The sequence below is a fragment of the Anopheles maculipalpis genome, chromosome 2RL (assembly GCF_943734695.1).
Source record: "Anopheles maculipalpis chromosome 2RL, idAnoMacuDA_375_x, whole genome shotgun sequence".
Lineage (NCBI taxonomy): Eukaryota > Metazoa > Arthropoda > Insecta > Diptera > Culicidae > Anopheles > Anopheles maculipalpis.
In genome coordinates, this window is record NC_064871.1 from 71,433,862 (window position 1) to 71,449,019 (window position 15,158).

Sequence of the window (15,158 nt, forward strand, 5' to 3'; positions counted from 1 at the left end):
TGCGCAGGTCGCGTAGATTTGTTGCGTCTAGCAACTGGGTGTGTGCGATCCCTTTGATCCCTTTTTGTCAGCTTTTCGAAACGTGCAGCGTTGTCTGCCGGCTGCATTTGGCTGCATTGCACAGTGCAGTTGTAGCGGCACGGATTCCCTCTCCCCCCCCCCCCCCCCCACACTTGTTCTTGCCTGATTCGATGAAAATAGGGACAGAACAAAGTTGCATGTCGAAGACTCGTTCGGGGGATTTTTCGATGTCACGACAACACCCCTGGCAATACAACGGACATTTACATGAAAATCAATAGCTGGTGGCGCTTCGGAAAATAAAATAAGGAAGAAACATCAGTGCACGGCGCATCCTGCCTTCCCGGGGGAGGGGAGTTGGCCACGCGTTCGGCAATGGCAATCGTGACTGTCGTAACGCTCGGCAGGAATCCGTTCTTGCTTTCGGAATGTAAATCACTGTGAGAAAGAAAGGTCTGTGGTTGACTTTAACATTTTATGACGAGGTATATGACTTAGAAGCAGAATCGTCAAAATCGTATAAAATTATAAAATTATAAAATGTAGAATGTAATTTTTAGGTTAATTCATAAAATGTGAGGTTATGTATGATATTATTGTTGAATAATAGTGAACGATACATGATTCTTTCTCAAAAGAAATAGATTCTTTCAGCACAACTTTAGAAATGGTTTCGAATTCCCTACTTAATCCTGAGAACAACGTAATGAATGAGGTTATTAGAGATCTTTCATAAATGCTTTTACAAAACCTGCATGCACCCATAGTTCCATCCAGCATCATCTACTGGTGCAACATAAATAACTGTATCATGCTCGATGGCTCGCCGCACACCTAAGAACCCTCATCGTAGCCTACCGTGCATTAAAGACCTTTGGATTCTTGAATCGGTGCCGAGGGATTTGTTTACTCTGTCTTGGCGTAAGAGCCACCCGTGGACATGCTTTTACGATGCATCCTGCGCAGTCAGTACTACCATTGCGATGGATGCACATACTGCCACATTCTGGAACGCGTCCTAAAAATATTCCTCTACCGTGAATGCATCCGTACCCGATAAGCTGGCTAAACTGGGGTAGAAGACATACATGTGCAAACGATGACATCCTCAGAAATCGTCCTGCAGGGCCGCGAGTGAACAGACACGCTCCTTACGATGGTTGAATATGGCGTGAAATAAAAATGTACACACCGACAATGTTCACCCCTCCAACCATCGGAGTGCAGGCGAACCACGTGGAAGCTGTAGGCTGGCCCAGCCAGCCAGGACCGGACCAGACGAACATAAAAGACTCCCCGAAGCTATAAATATCTTCTACCCCTATGATTCCTTCCGTAATCCCTATTCTCAGGCAACGCTCTCGGTATGTCCGCTTGTGGTCCTCATTGCGCGCTACCGGGGCGTACCAGCGTGTTGGTACATGTCTGGATGTTTTTGTCCTGCCGCATCCGATTGCCCTACCCCAGCGGATTGTTGTCCTCGGTACGGTTGCCGGGAAGAAAAGGCATCAAAAACATTTATTCATATAAACAAACATCCGTTCCGGCGAGGTCTCCGTCTACTGCCCGGTTTGCCTGCATTCCTGGCGAACCTGAAGAATAAACCATAATGTGCACATGATAATAAATGTATATCTCTTCCGGCTTTGCGGCCCAAACAGAAGCACTCGTCTCTTTGGTTTTGCGAGGTCCGAAAATTTTCGCACGTAAGGAATAGTAGGATACCGTCAATATCACCGTTTGTTCCCTCGAGTCAATTTTTTTTTTCGCCGTCCAGACACGCTTGATGGCATGGTGGACAGAGAAGTGGTTGGCAAGATCGTTAGGACGAGGACATGTGTGTGACTGCGGACCATGATTGGAGTTTGGGGGGGGGTGTGTTGCTGGATGCGGTGGTGAGGATGCTTTTTTGTCCCATGTCCATTTTGAAAGAGTGAAAAAACAGCCGGTTGTATTCAGCATCAAGATGAAGGACCATTTGAGAAATTGGCAGCATTTGTCTTTGCGTGCCAAATGCAGATATTGGACCAAACATTCAAGGCATGGTTTTGTTCGCATCGAGTGTCTTTTGTGCTGGTTTCCTTTTAAAGGGTTTTACGGAAACTATTTCTAAGTGACCAACGTTTTTTAGCTGAAGATCATGTAACAACAGAGATTTAATTAGATAGAAGCATAATATAAAAATAATAAGACCTAATGGTAACACAATGAAGGCTTTAGTTACAATTGTTTTGGAGCAGAATCGAATAGAAAAAGCGATAGAGAGTGAAGCAAAAAATAAAAGGAAAACATCGAATGTTCGTAAGGTTCTCCCGAAAAAACTATAGACCTATTAGTCTACTGAGTTGTCTTAAGAAAATGTTGTAATGTAAAGCTTATCGAATGCCGTCTTGCTTTGAACACAAACAACAATAACTTAATTCCTTAAAGTCAATTTGGTTTCCGCCTATCATTTTCCACCACTTATCATTTTCATAGACTTACAAAAAATATCCTACAAAAGAGATGTAATCGAAAATCAACTGGTGCGATCATCTTTGACACAGAAAAAACCTTTGTCGCTATTTGACACCACGGCTTAATCTACAAAATCGTCAAGTTAAATTTTCTGGAGCACGTAATTCATATTATATTTTTAATTATTTCCAAACGGGAAACCAAAATACATGTAGCAAGCTCTTCATTTAGTTCCTACTGATCCCCAATTGGGGGCTCACATGGTAGTGTTCTGTCCCTACAAAATGAGGAATTGCAAACATGATCTCGACGCGGATAATATAGCATTATCCTCATCTGCGAAAAATTCTAAAATGGTGATCAAAGCACTAGATTGAGGTCTTAAAAGGTATTCAAAATATTGTGAAAAATGGAAGCTCAAACTGAACGGAGATAAATCCTTAGGCCTTATTCTTCACCAGATTCACTAGCCCTCACAAGTTAGCTTGTAGGAGTTTAAAGATATCAGACCAAAACGGAGTCCCCTCGATTAACTCAGTTAAGTACTAAGGACTATCAACTGTGAAAAAATTAAAATTATATAATACTTCCTCAACAGAAAATCTAATTATTGTACAAATCATTAATACGCCCAACCATTACTTACGCGTCTCCAGTATCCGCACTTACATGCAAACTAAAATTGCAAAGATCGCAAAACAACATTTTAAATGGCTTTTTGTAAAGTCCCTCCTTGGTACAAAATGTATACTTTTCACTAAAAATGTGGTAAAGATATGTTAAACAAAACGTTAGAAAAAGCAAAAAATCGCCATTCAATGCCAATTGCTCATCCAGCACGTGGGAAATCCTGAGAGAACTGCGCTCGGAAACTGTGTAGTCCGTAGATTGTATCGTTTCAAATTAGTGTTTAGTTGATAAGTCTAAGTGAGTCAGTAGATTTAAGGATATGATAATACCAATAGCTCTAGTTTTTCATAGCCTTCAAGGGTTTTAGTTCCCAAAAATTCTTTCCCTTAACAAAAAGTTTCAAATTACGATAAATCGTAAAAATAACATCAGCCAAGCAGCTTTTAAGCGTTTCCGAAACGCTTTCAACTTTTTCCAACCAACCATTTCAAATATGAATGTCCAGTTCATCTTGAGCGTTGTCTAGAAATGCCTCGCACTTGTCTAGTTCTACTCAGAAACCCAGTAAAGTGAATATACCGATGAGGAGTGAAGCAAACCCAGTTATAACAAGCTATCAAACCACTATTATCGCCGATATGATTCTTAGAAGTCGAAAGGCAAAATAGAGTGGGGTAAGCCTCTGAATATGAAGGGGTGAGCGAAGCCTCGCCGGCCATATTAGGATAAAATCCACTTTATCCTGGGCTAATTACATGCTTTAATTGCAAGGTAATGTTGTATTCTTCTTCTTCTGCTTAGCTTAACAACCTCTAAGGTCACGCCGGCCATCGAATGACTGACTATACTTGCCGATAGTTGTAGTTGTAGTGTAGTTGGACCGTCACTACGGCGAGACGGTTTGTATGGGATTTGAACCCCGATTCTGTCGCATGAAGACCGGCCCCGGAGTCGCCTCAACCACTGTGGGGCACCGCGGCTAACAAGATTTGCTGATACCAAGTAACTGGAAGACGGAAGCGGGAAGACTACGGGGGAACGGTCTCGATGGGATTTGAAACCCAGTCCTGAAGTGTGAAGCGACGTCGTTGTCACCTGGATCGCTCACGTTATATTATCTTAGATCAAATAAATTTGTGTGGATGTATCCATTTTACATATATTATCATTTCTAACGAAATGTGTTTTTATAGATGTCATTGTTGATACAAAGATAATTTCTTTAAAAAACTTAAAACCCTTGAAAATTTTATACATTTATTGAAACAGATCACACGATTCATTCGAGAGATATTGATTTGACTCACTGCTGGAATGCTGGAAAAGGAAAATTTTTCTTTCTACATTTACATTTCGATCCATCGCACGGTGCAATGAATTTAAGAGTAAAAAAGTTCATACGATACACGCTATCCGCCTTTGTCCGGCTTGCGTGTCATCCACCGGAAGTCCGCTACAAGCCGCATGTTGTAGGATACATCAAACATTGATATAAATTCCACCCAGCGCACTTTCTGGAGGCAGGTCAGGTCTGTCCGTCTGAATAGAAAAGTTTCGTGTGTGCTACAAACCCGGAGATAAACTCAATAATGAATTTGAATTGAATTGAATACCGGTGGTACGGCCAGATGGACGCAACAAACAACACCGAGAATCTTCCAGCTTCAGTGCATGTGCCGTCAAAGGTGCGATTTTTATTTCGCCATTGTTCCGGGTGCGCTGGTTCTGGTTTGATTTATGAGTTTCAGCACAGTGAAAACCAGCCGTGCTGGAAGCTGGTCGCTGAATAGTGAGCAAATGTGAACTTAGGAAAAAGAAGTGCAAGGAAGTGCAATAAAACGGCAGCCGTATCGAACTGCTTTTTTGTGTTGCTGCTATGGTATGAAGGTAAAAATGCAATTGCACCTCAGCGAGTGCAACAGAGGGAATAGAGAGACGTTGACAATAGCTCACCTAGGTGTACCACATTTTAGCCGGCATAGGTAGGGAATGATCGGAAGAATCAAATTTATAAACCTGACGCCCGGGTGATCATATGAAAAGGTGCATTATGTCCACATCCGATTTTTGCTGCTCGTTTCTTTTGCAATCGGAAGGGTCTTTGGCATGAATGCCTAGAACTAAGCAAAAAGAAGAAAATAGAAAGGAAAATAAGGTTTGACTAAATCGTCCTTTTCTCTGATTCTCTGAGCTCTAGAATGGAGAAATATATTGAAAATATGTTCCGTTCGCTTCCTCCTTTCTCGGCTGTCTGTTCAAAATGATTGGAGCTGGAATAATCGCTAGCAGAATAACCGGCAACCAGCGGAAGTGATGCTCAATAACGATTAAATGACGGTAAATTGTTCTAATACCATAAGAAGGTTATGGTCGGCCTTCTGATCTCGGCATCGATCCATCGCTGATGCCGGTGGGCCGAAGATAATTTGTCATACAATCCGCCCTTTGATACCCGGACAGCAGCAAAAGAAATCGGATCGGAAGCGCGCCTCGGATATGGACAATGTGGAAAGGAAAAAAAAAGGAAACTAGGCAGAGTCTTTTGTATACCGCAAAAGGAAAGGACATTTCTCCCGCCCGCCTACCCAAATCGACGATGTTTACACGGGAATTATGATTATTCCTTTGAGTTCCGGTAAAGAAATAAGGGACTTTTTGGGTACGACTACGAGTCTTCCTTATCCGTCTCTTGAGTCAGTTGACTGTGATCGATCGATAAAGCAAGCCTACCGATTTGGGGTCGGGAAAAACAAACGAACTGTCAAGGAAGGAACATGATATTCCACCGTGTTCGGAGTGTTTTTGTTGCCGATTTCGACTGGAACCTTCATTTGTCATAATCATTTTCTAATCGAGCCGATCGAGCTCGACTTTCCCAATTATTATTTTCCACCAATATTTCGAATTTTATCACATTCATCATTTAGAACCTTTTGGGACGAGGATGTTGGCGGGTAGTTCATACGATGCACTAAAATGCAGGTATAAGGAAAGGAAATATATTTCACTTTAATGTAGCAGAGCGGATGAAAATCAAAGCTGGCATTATATTGTTGCTGCGGTTTTTTCGCAGTTTAAGAATCATACATATCCTTAAGAATTGATTTTTTAAAGAACTACATTTGCTGTTGTTTTTGTATGAGTTTATTGCTGTTTTTATTTTGTTCTAACCACGATTTTCCGGTTACTTTTCTAGTAACTTAGAAAATTTATTAAATTATCCTATTTTATTTACGTAGAATACCTTATGAAGCATAGAATGTGTAAATAAATTATCATTATTTTATTGTAGAACAGCCATGCAAGTTTGATTTTTCAATAAATGTAAAGAAAAACAGTTAAAAAAGAAAAAAATAAACACTAATAGTAGAACGAGAGAATTCAAATTTCATCGTTCGGATGAAATAATTCGGATTTTTTTTTTCTTGTTTATTTCTTCTGCATTTGGAGGTCCCTTTTTCTGGGTTTAACGACCTCTAAGGTCATGCCGGTCATCGAAATGTCTTACTAGATTTGCCAATACCACGTAGTTGGATAGTCAATCTTCACTACGAGGGTCGATCCAGATGGAATTTGAACTCTTGGCGTGACAAGACGTTAGAGGTCTCAACCAGTTAATATTGATTTCTTTGACATAGTTTAATTGGATAGTCAACCTTTTGGTATGGAAAAACGAGGCGTAGAGGAGCACAGCGAGCTAGTTGGCTGGATCAATTGGAGTCTAACCTGTCGGAGATCGGATGCAGCCCTGAACCGAGTTTCCTGGAGACTGATTGGTGACCTGGCCATGTTGACACGACGTGCTCAATCCTAAGCAGGCTAAGAAGAAGAATATGGAAAAACAATTGTGAAATTTGTGAACTTCGGACAAAAGTAGGAGGGTTTGTGATAACAGGTAGATCAGGAACATAGGTAGTATTAGTTAGTTATCCTTGTAAATGTTGCACCACTCAATGAATCGTAAACTGCCCTTACCTATCCTTACTGTCTTATGCTAACCTTAAAGTACAACTTTACCTTGATTTAACGAACTTTTAGCACCCAAGTTGATTATTACACAGGGTACTGGTTCGCGGCGCAGAAAGCAGAGAAGAGCTGTACTGAGGTGCCCTCGCCATCCCTGGACGAAGTCATCAGTGCCATCAAACAGCTCAAATGTAACAAATCAGCAGGCAGCGATGGGCTGGTGGTCGAACTGTTCAAGATGAGTCTGGAGAGGCTTGCCGTCATTATGCATCGGCTAATTGTTAGGATTTGGGATTAGAAATAGCTACCGGAAGAATGAAAACTGGGTGTCATACATCTTGTGTACAAAACGGGCGACAAGAAAGGACTGTGCTAACTTCCGGGCCATAACAGTTCTGAATGCTGCTTATAAGATCCTGTCTCGAATACTCTTCTACAGACTTGCAATCCCCTTTGCTACAGATTTCGACGGAAACTACCAAGCTGGATCTCCGATTGTTCGAACAACAGCGAAATCCGAAGGCGCATTCAGGGCGCGAAGTTCAGGGGAATTGTTCGTACTACGGACTTCACAAACTCCTGCGATCCTGAAGACTCCAAGAGCACACCAAATGTATGAGTCCTGTACGGGAGTGTGGCGAAGGAAAATGAACCACGAGCTAGCTGAGCTGTTTGGTGGTGCTGATATTCTGACGGTAGTCAAACCCGGTAGGGGCACGAGGATGCCGGACTCATGCCCCAATAAAAAGGTACTCGTCAGAGACTCGTTCAGCACGAAGCGTAGAGGATCACAGTGAGCTCGTTGGCTGGATCAAGTGGAGTCAAACCTGTCAGACGGCTGAATCAGACGTGAATGGAGGACTGCAGCCCTAGACCGAGTTTCCTGGAAACTGATGGGTAACATGGTCATGTCTACGAGACGTGCTCGATCCTGTTCGATTTCGCCATTACAGGTAAGGATTGCGGAATACTTTAATGAATTCTTATCAGGTCCTTACGTTTTGTCCTTTTAAATGGCTAGTTGGATGTTCCTTGCTATTCACACTTTTAACAAAACTGCAAGGTATCTGAGAGTATATGAAGATATGGAAAATGGTTGGCTTAATCTATTTCTCAAACGTATCCTCAGATCCGATTTAGCATTTTATTTTACAGGTTTCTGAATCTTCGAATATTTGAAAAACTAGTTAGGGTCGTTGGATATAAATAAATCAGCAAGCAGAGTGGATCCCTCTACTTCCCTTCGAAATAATCTGTATAGAAGGTCGTTGTTAAGTACATGAAAACACGATAAATTGGGGGGAAATAATCAAACCAAAATGATAACCTACCAGGGAATAGGTCCATGCTTTGTTTCGCTGAATCAACAGTACAAGTGTAAGTTTTTTATTGATAAATTACATTACAAATAATAAAGATGGTATATTTCAACTTAAAACAATTCTGTAGAATTTAAATCCTTAGCACAAGTTTATGTATTACCAAGAACCAAATAAAGCATTTGATTCGCTTCTCACGCGATAAGAAGAAAGCTTTAAAATGCTGCACATGAACAACGCGGTAATCGTGCCTGATGTTCTATTTACAGCTAATAACCGAACTTTCGTTTGCGAACAATAGAAAATAAGACCAAAAAGTAATAAATTTGGCAAATATTGCGTCAGTTGCAGGGAAACGATACAGCCTTCAGTAGGGTAAAGTTCCGGCTTCCGGTCGAAACCTGATGGCTTTATGACTTTTTGCGCACGGTTTTGGGCATTTCGGTTCTGATTCCTTTTTTTCTTCTGTGTGTTGCTGTTGTTGCCGGTCTGTTCCACCCGCTGCACGCATTACTGCGACTGGGCTCGAAAATGTGCTGACTAGCTAGGAATGAAATGGTAAAGACTTGTCGAAAGTAGATTACGCCTAAGCCGGTTGTTTGTTTCTCAATTTCGAGCTGCCCGCTCCGAGTTTTGGCGAAAAAGCGCTGAAGCATACCGAAGCGAAGGGAAAACGCAAAGAACGGCAAACAACACCACCGGCTCAAGGCTCAGCTACACAACACACCCACACGCCACCCGCGCTTTTTGGTTCGCTTTGCTTTTCATGAGCTCAAAAGATTTAGCTGAGAGCCTGTTCGTCGAATGCCGGTCCGTACCGGTCTCATTACCGGTAGCATTATTGGCCGAAAGATGGCACATTGGGCCAAACATCCCTGAAAAAAATTGCAGGCAAAATAGCGTACCCCCGGGATACAAACAGGCCCAGATAAGAAAGAAACCGGAAAGGCCCGGGGTCTTGAGATGGTGAAAGCAACAAGAAAAAAAAAAATAACAGGAGGAAAAGTAAGTCAAAAGAGTGAAACGAATCCCTAAAGAAGCACGGGCAAAATAATGAAAGGAAATAAGCAAAAGCCGAATGTAATAATCTCAATTGTAAATTACCGGAAGTTTGGTTCGGTATGTGGCTTTTTCCCTACCGAAACCATTATTAGGGGCTGCAGTGAAACAAAAAATAGAATAGCAAGAACCATCTTTACCCCGCGGGAAGGGAGAATGTAAAGGACACAACGCGAAAAAAAAACCAAAAGTCCAGTCCGGCGACGAGGGAAGGGGCGACAAGGCCTTTGCTGATGGCGAAAGCGAAATGTGATACTTTCACTTGAAGGCATTCCACTAACGGGCAACATTCTGGATCGCATTGATCGTGGGGTAGCGAGCTCGGGCCATCACACAGTACCCAAAAGCTGTGGCACAATGCAGCATGGGGGCCTAGCCGGTGATGTGCACACGTGGTAGGCAGCCACTTCCTGTCAGCTGTAACATTTCCCGACATTGCACGGAGTATTAATTTTCCGTTTCGTTGTTTTCGATTTCGATGTCACGGGAATATTTACGTATGGAATACATTGTTTGGCCATTTGAGTCGTATTTTAGAGGTAAGGTGAAATCGGTAAGGCTAGATTGTAAAAAATTGTATAGATATACGGTAAAAAACAGCGAGTGCTTTTGTTTTGGCGGATGGTAGTGCAGTTGAATACTATTTGATATGTTGCAAATCAACGAATTCGAAACGTATTTAACTGACATCAATTCAACAGAATTGTCGAAACATTTTTTTCAAGAAGCAATTTCAGAATCTAGCAATACGGCCCGGACATTCTATCTCAATAATAAAAATGTAATTCAATTCAAAAAACTTTTGAACAAGTGCAATTTATTATTACTAAGCCATCAATTCGCGGTATCTCACTCAATGGGGCAGTCGCGCAACTGATGGCAAGGAAATAGAAAATCCCATCCAAATCGTTTCACAGAAAAGAGACCTGACTATCCAATTACGTAGTGTCGATAAGTCTGGTAAGGCATTCGATGACCAGCGTGACCTAGTTGGTCATTAAACCAACAAGAAGAATACGTATTTTGCGTGATTATTTTTGGCGTCTTGTCAATTTTATCATTGCATGTAATCATTACAAGAATAATTGTTTACATTATGATGAATGTAAATGTTAGATTGAACTACAATCTAATCGAATTACAAACACAATTAATCTTGTGTATTATGTTACCGACGTACACTTCTTATATTTCCGCGTACAAATGTCATTCGTGATTTAGGTGTACTATTAGACTCTAGGCTTGGAAGCGGCCCGGTGGTATATGCGACAGCGGCGCCGGTCTTTACACGATGGACCGGAGTTCAAACCCCATTCCGGACCGTCCCCCACGTGAGGACTGACTATTCAACTAAGTGGTATCGGCAAGTCTAGTAAGCCATTCGATGGTCGTCGTCGTGACCTTTTAGAGGTCGTTAAGCCAACAAGAAGAGGAATTAGACCCTAGGCTAACTTCTGAAGAACATCACGAATTAACTATTGCTTGGGCGGTGTCGGCTACATTAGGTTGTATGTCACGTGTAGGCAAGGCTTACAAGGACCCTCATAGCCTCAAATCTCTGTATTGTGCTATTGTTGAACCAATTTGCTTAGAAAAATTTGCTAGTATTTTATGGATACCAATGCAACAGAACATAACTGACAGGCTGGAAGCAGTGCAAAGACAAATGACACTTGCCTTGGTCTCGTGGCACTACTCTTCCAATATACCGTAACTAGGTGTGTACAAGGTGTCTGTTATGGAATCCCTTTAACATAGGCGAATGACGGCGCAGTGCGTTTGATTACAGAAGCTCATTTAAGTTTTTTTTGACGCCCCCGTACATTCTTGAAAGTAAAAACTTCCAGACTCCTAGTAGAATTCTTAGACCAAGGTCACTATTTAGCTCCGTATTTAGATCGATATAACTTCATACCATATTCTATCTAACGCAGTTGATCTCAACTTACTTACTTACTTATCGGGCGCTACAACCATTTTGCGGTGTTGGCCTGCCACAGCAGAATCCGGAACCGCTCCGTAAAGTTTCTTAGTAGGGCCGCTGATGATGCCGCCATTAATTTGGTCTTTGCCTCGTTAATCTGCAACTCTAGGTTTTCTGCCGCCTGCTCGATCCTTTGGTAGGCCTCTGCTACCTGGGAGAGCCGTAGATCAATGATGTTTATATCATCAGCGTTGTCAGTATCTGGGTTGACTCCCGAAGTCCTCACCTCTAAGTCACGGATGGCCCTCTCAAGCGACAAGTTGAATAGGAGACAGGCGAGCCCATCTCCCTGACGTAGGCCTTTGGTGGTAGCAAAGGACCCTGAGAGTTATCCATCCACCTTCTCCTGGCATGTGATGTTGGTCATGGTCATTCTAACAAACCTGATCAGTTTGGCTGGGATTCCCAAAGAGCTTATGGCCTCGTAGAGTTAAGCTATGCTTTCATATGCTATGATATTATTTCCCTACGTATTTTTTTTTTTGTTTAGTTCGTGTTCTTCTTTTGTACTACGTAAAATAAGGATTGTTTTGTATGCAAAAATTATCTTGATAACTCTATGAAATAATAAATTAATCAATAAATAAATGCATCTGGGTGTGACGATACAGCGTGGAGCCACTCTGGGTTTGGAGACTGTCAGGATACCTGTTCTGGCTAACGAGGGAGTCAGGATAAACTATAATAAGTCCCTGTACAGTGTTATCAAATGAATTTGTTTAATGTAAGCAACATGTAAAGCACATAATTCCGGCGTTACATCAGTAGGGACACCAAATCAGTAATGAACGCTAGCTCTCTTCCCCTGCAACCTGCAACAGAAACAGACGTGGCTCTAGGATAACATATCAAATTTTCGACAGTATTATTGTGCAAAACAGGCAGCTATTAGTGATTTGATATTTATTTGTTTTTTTCGCCAACTTGGAACTAAATCTGGTTTTCTTGGGAACCTGAAATGCTCTGGAGCTCATTAATATACCAGAAGAAAGAAGCAGAGTGGATTATTAGAAAAAGCCAATAATATTCAGACAATGAGGCAGATTACCGGGACCGGTCTGTGTTGACTAACCTGTCAGCTTTTGAAGTTATTTGTAAGGTATATCATTTCTTCATTGTTCACTTTTTGTTTGTTTGTATTTTGTCCTGCAAAAAGTTAAGCCTATTGATGCATTGGAATAGCTCACAAACAATTACATTTTATCTCACACCGAGCATAGAACCCAGAAAAATCAAAGATGAATTAAAGGGGCAACTTCAGCAATTAAAATAATTTTTTTTATGAATATTTTCTGAATCTCTTTCAAAAGAATGATTTAAAATGAAATTTTAATCCACAAAGAAATGGAACAATATTGTTAAACAAAAATCAATAAAATGCGATAGGACTACGGAGAAAGTAAACATATATTTAAATGATCTTCTTGCTATTAAATATTAAAAATAAATAATAATAGTATTTATTCGACGTATTTGACAGTTGACCGAACATTCCATGCGGCAAAAAAACTTACCAAAAAACCGTAAAATGCACCGTCTCTTGGATAATAGAAATGGCCCAGGATGCTCCATTATTCAACTCTCACCCCCCCTCCTCCCCCACTCATGCCGTGCCACAATTCCCAATCATGAGAAGCTATTGGTCAATCCGATTCTTAAAAGAAGGATGCATCCGCTTTTGCCTCTTTTGCTGTCCTTTCCGCTTTATTGTGTCCCGTACGAGAGTTTATTCGAATATCGACATTAGCTTGACCGACCAAAGCCACATCCGGGATCGGCAGGATTTCAAAGCACCTTTTTTTTGGTTCGTACCTCCACGGAGCGCTGCCGTCGCTGCGGCCGGAAGCGTCAACCACTTGTGTCAACGGCACCACTTGCGGTCGGTTAATACCGGCATAATGTCTTCCTGTTTGCTTAAATTTTCCCGTCCGCAGGTGTGCGTGTGTGTGTGTGGACGTAACACAGGAGGGCAACATACCTTTAATGCTTACCGTGCACAATGACTTTCCATCATGCTGGCTGGCTGGGTGTTTGACGTATTGCTTTTATCCATTGTAGTCATTGTTCTATTTGACAAAGTGCCACCGGGGAGTCTAGGGTGGATTTTCCCTACGCAGCGCGCTAGAGGGAAATCGGCAAGAAAAAGAATAGAAAAGAAAAGCGGGGAAAACCCCTTGAAGAGAGTTTAGCTGTAACCTTTATCGTCGTTAACGGGGGCTACCGTAGGCAGTGGGGCGAAATGAATCGAAAATTTCATTTGAATATTTTATGCCATCATTACAGCAAAGTTGCTGCTATCTTTTCTTTGCCGCACGCGGAAAAGCGAGTGAGTTTCAATGTTCAAATCCTTTAAAGAAAAAAAAAAGCCCCTCGTCCAACGGCGACTACTACCACTACTTTTACTACTTACGGATTGTCCTCTGTTTGCATAAGTCGTCGAATGATTTATTCATAAATCTTTTCCCTTTTTGGCGTAGCATGCGCGTGTACTGCTCGGAAGCGGGCGGACGGTTCGCTTGCATTCCCGGTAGATTTTCCCTACTTCCAGGATCAGGGCTTGGGGAATTTATATTTTTATCGCCCCGATCGGGTGGGTGCCGCAAAGAACTCACCCGTCGACTACCAACCGTTTCCATGGACCATTGAGTCATTTGCTGTGGGATCCGGTTTGCGTTTGGTTCCCGCCACGTTTGCTCTATCTTCGGATAGCCGGCCTTTTCGAGGTGGTTTCTATCTGTTGTTAAAAGCAGTATTATATTTTGTGCTGTTTTCAATTTTGTTTTCCGCCTGAAAAGAAGAAAAAATATGAAACTTGGTGGTAGGGATGACCTCAGGGGATAGATTATGGCTGTAAAAAGGGGACATTTACAAGAAGCATACTCGTTTTTCAACAAGCATCGATGATCAATTTTCAGTTTGTGAGAAGGATGATAAGCTCTTGAGGAATTTAAGGGAATTTTTAGAATTAAAAACATGATTTCAAAATCAAACAAAGTTTGATGGAATTTGTTGAAGAATCAGAATTTAATTTTGTCTAAGACAAGCATACGTTACATTTATAGAAGAACATTAAAATGTTAATATAAAGTACAGAGTAAAAAAGTAAAAAAAATGTATTAAATAGCTTATCAGTAAAAAAACGAACCCAAACGAAATCAGTAAGTATCTTTGAATAATATTGTGTTTTTTGTTTGTTTTTAATTTCACTTTTTTCAATTTTAATTTCTATTCAATTTATTTGTTTGCTTATTACTCACCTACTTTATTTATCAGGCGCTACAACCGCTTTCAGGTCTTGGCCTGTCGCAGCAGAATCTGAAACCGCTCAAGGTCCCGCGCCGTCGTCCGCCAATCCGGTATCCCGGCCTTGATGGTGGATTATTCCACGCCATCCTCCCACCTCAATCTGGCCCTACCACGTCGTCCGTGTGGAGGCCTAAAAGGACTTTCTGAGCTGGATGCTATGCGTATAACATGGCCAGCCCATCGGAGCCTGGCGAGCCTAATTCGCTGCACGACGGTGTGGTCTCCATCGAACACGGCTAAGAGGACTACGTCTTTTTTGGACAGGACCACCATGTCTCAGAGGCGTATGTGAATAGTGGGACTATAAAGGCAGGCTACAGTCTCAGCTTCGACCTTCGCGACAGTTTTTTTGAGGTGAGATGTTCCCTCGTGCTGGAGAATGACCAGTTGGCCACGCAACTCCGCCGCTATGCTGT

At 41.8% G+C, this 15,158-nt stretch overlaps 3 protein-coding genes across 3 annotated transcripts in view; 1 reads left to right on the plus strand and 2 right to left on the minus strand.

The window, feature by feature from the left end:
* Nucleotides 1-15,158, minus strand: part of LOC126568803 (gastrula zinc finger protein xFG20-1-like) — a 343,175-nt gene that overhangs the window by 127,398 nt on the left and 200,619 nt on the right. The window lies entirely within an intron of this gene.
* LOC126556360 (probable cGMP 3',5'-cyclic phosphodiesterase subunit delta) overlaps nt 1-15,158 on the minus strand; it is a 441,422-nt gene that overhangs the window by 97,916 nt on the left and 328,348 nt on the right. The gene's annotated exons all lie outside the window — the stretch shown is intronic.
* The window catches only part of LOC126556322 (ras-related protein Rab6), a 467,299-nt gene continuing 461,774 nt past the window's right edge, over nt 9,634-15,158 (plus strand). The window contains exon 1 of the mRNA XM_050211571.1: nt 9,634-9,639. The gene's annotated coding sequence lies outside the window, so the exon portion shown is untranslated. The remainder of the gene's footprint in view (nt 9,640-15,158) is intronic.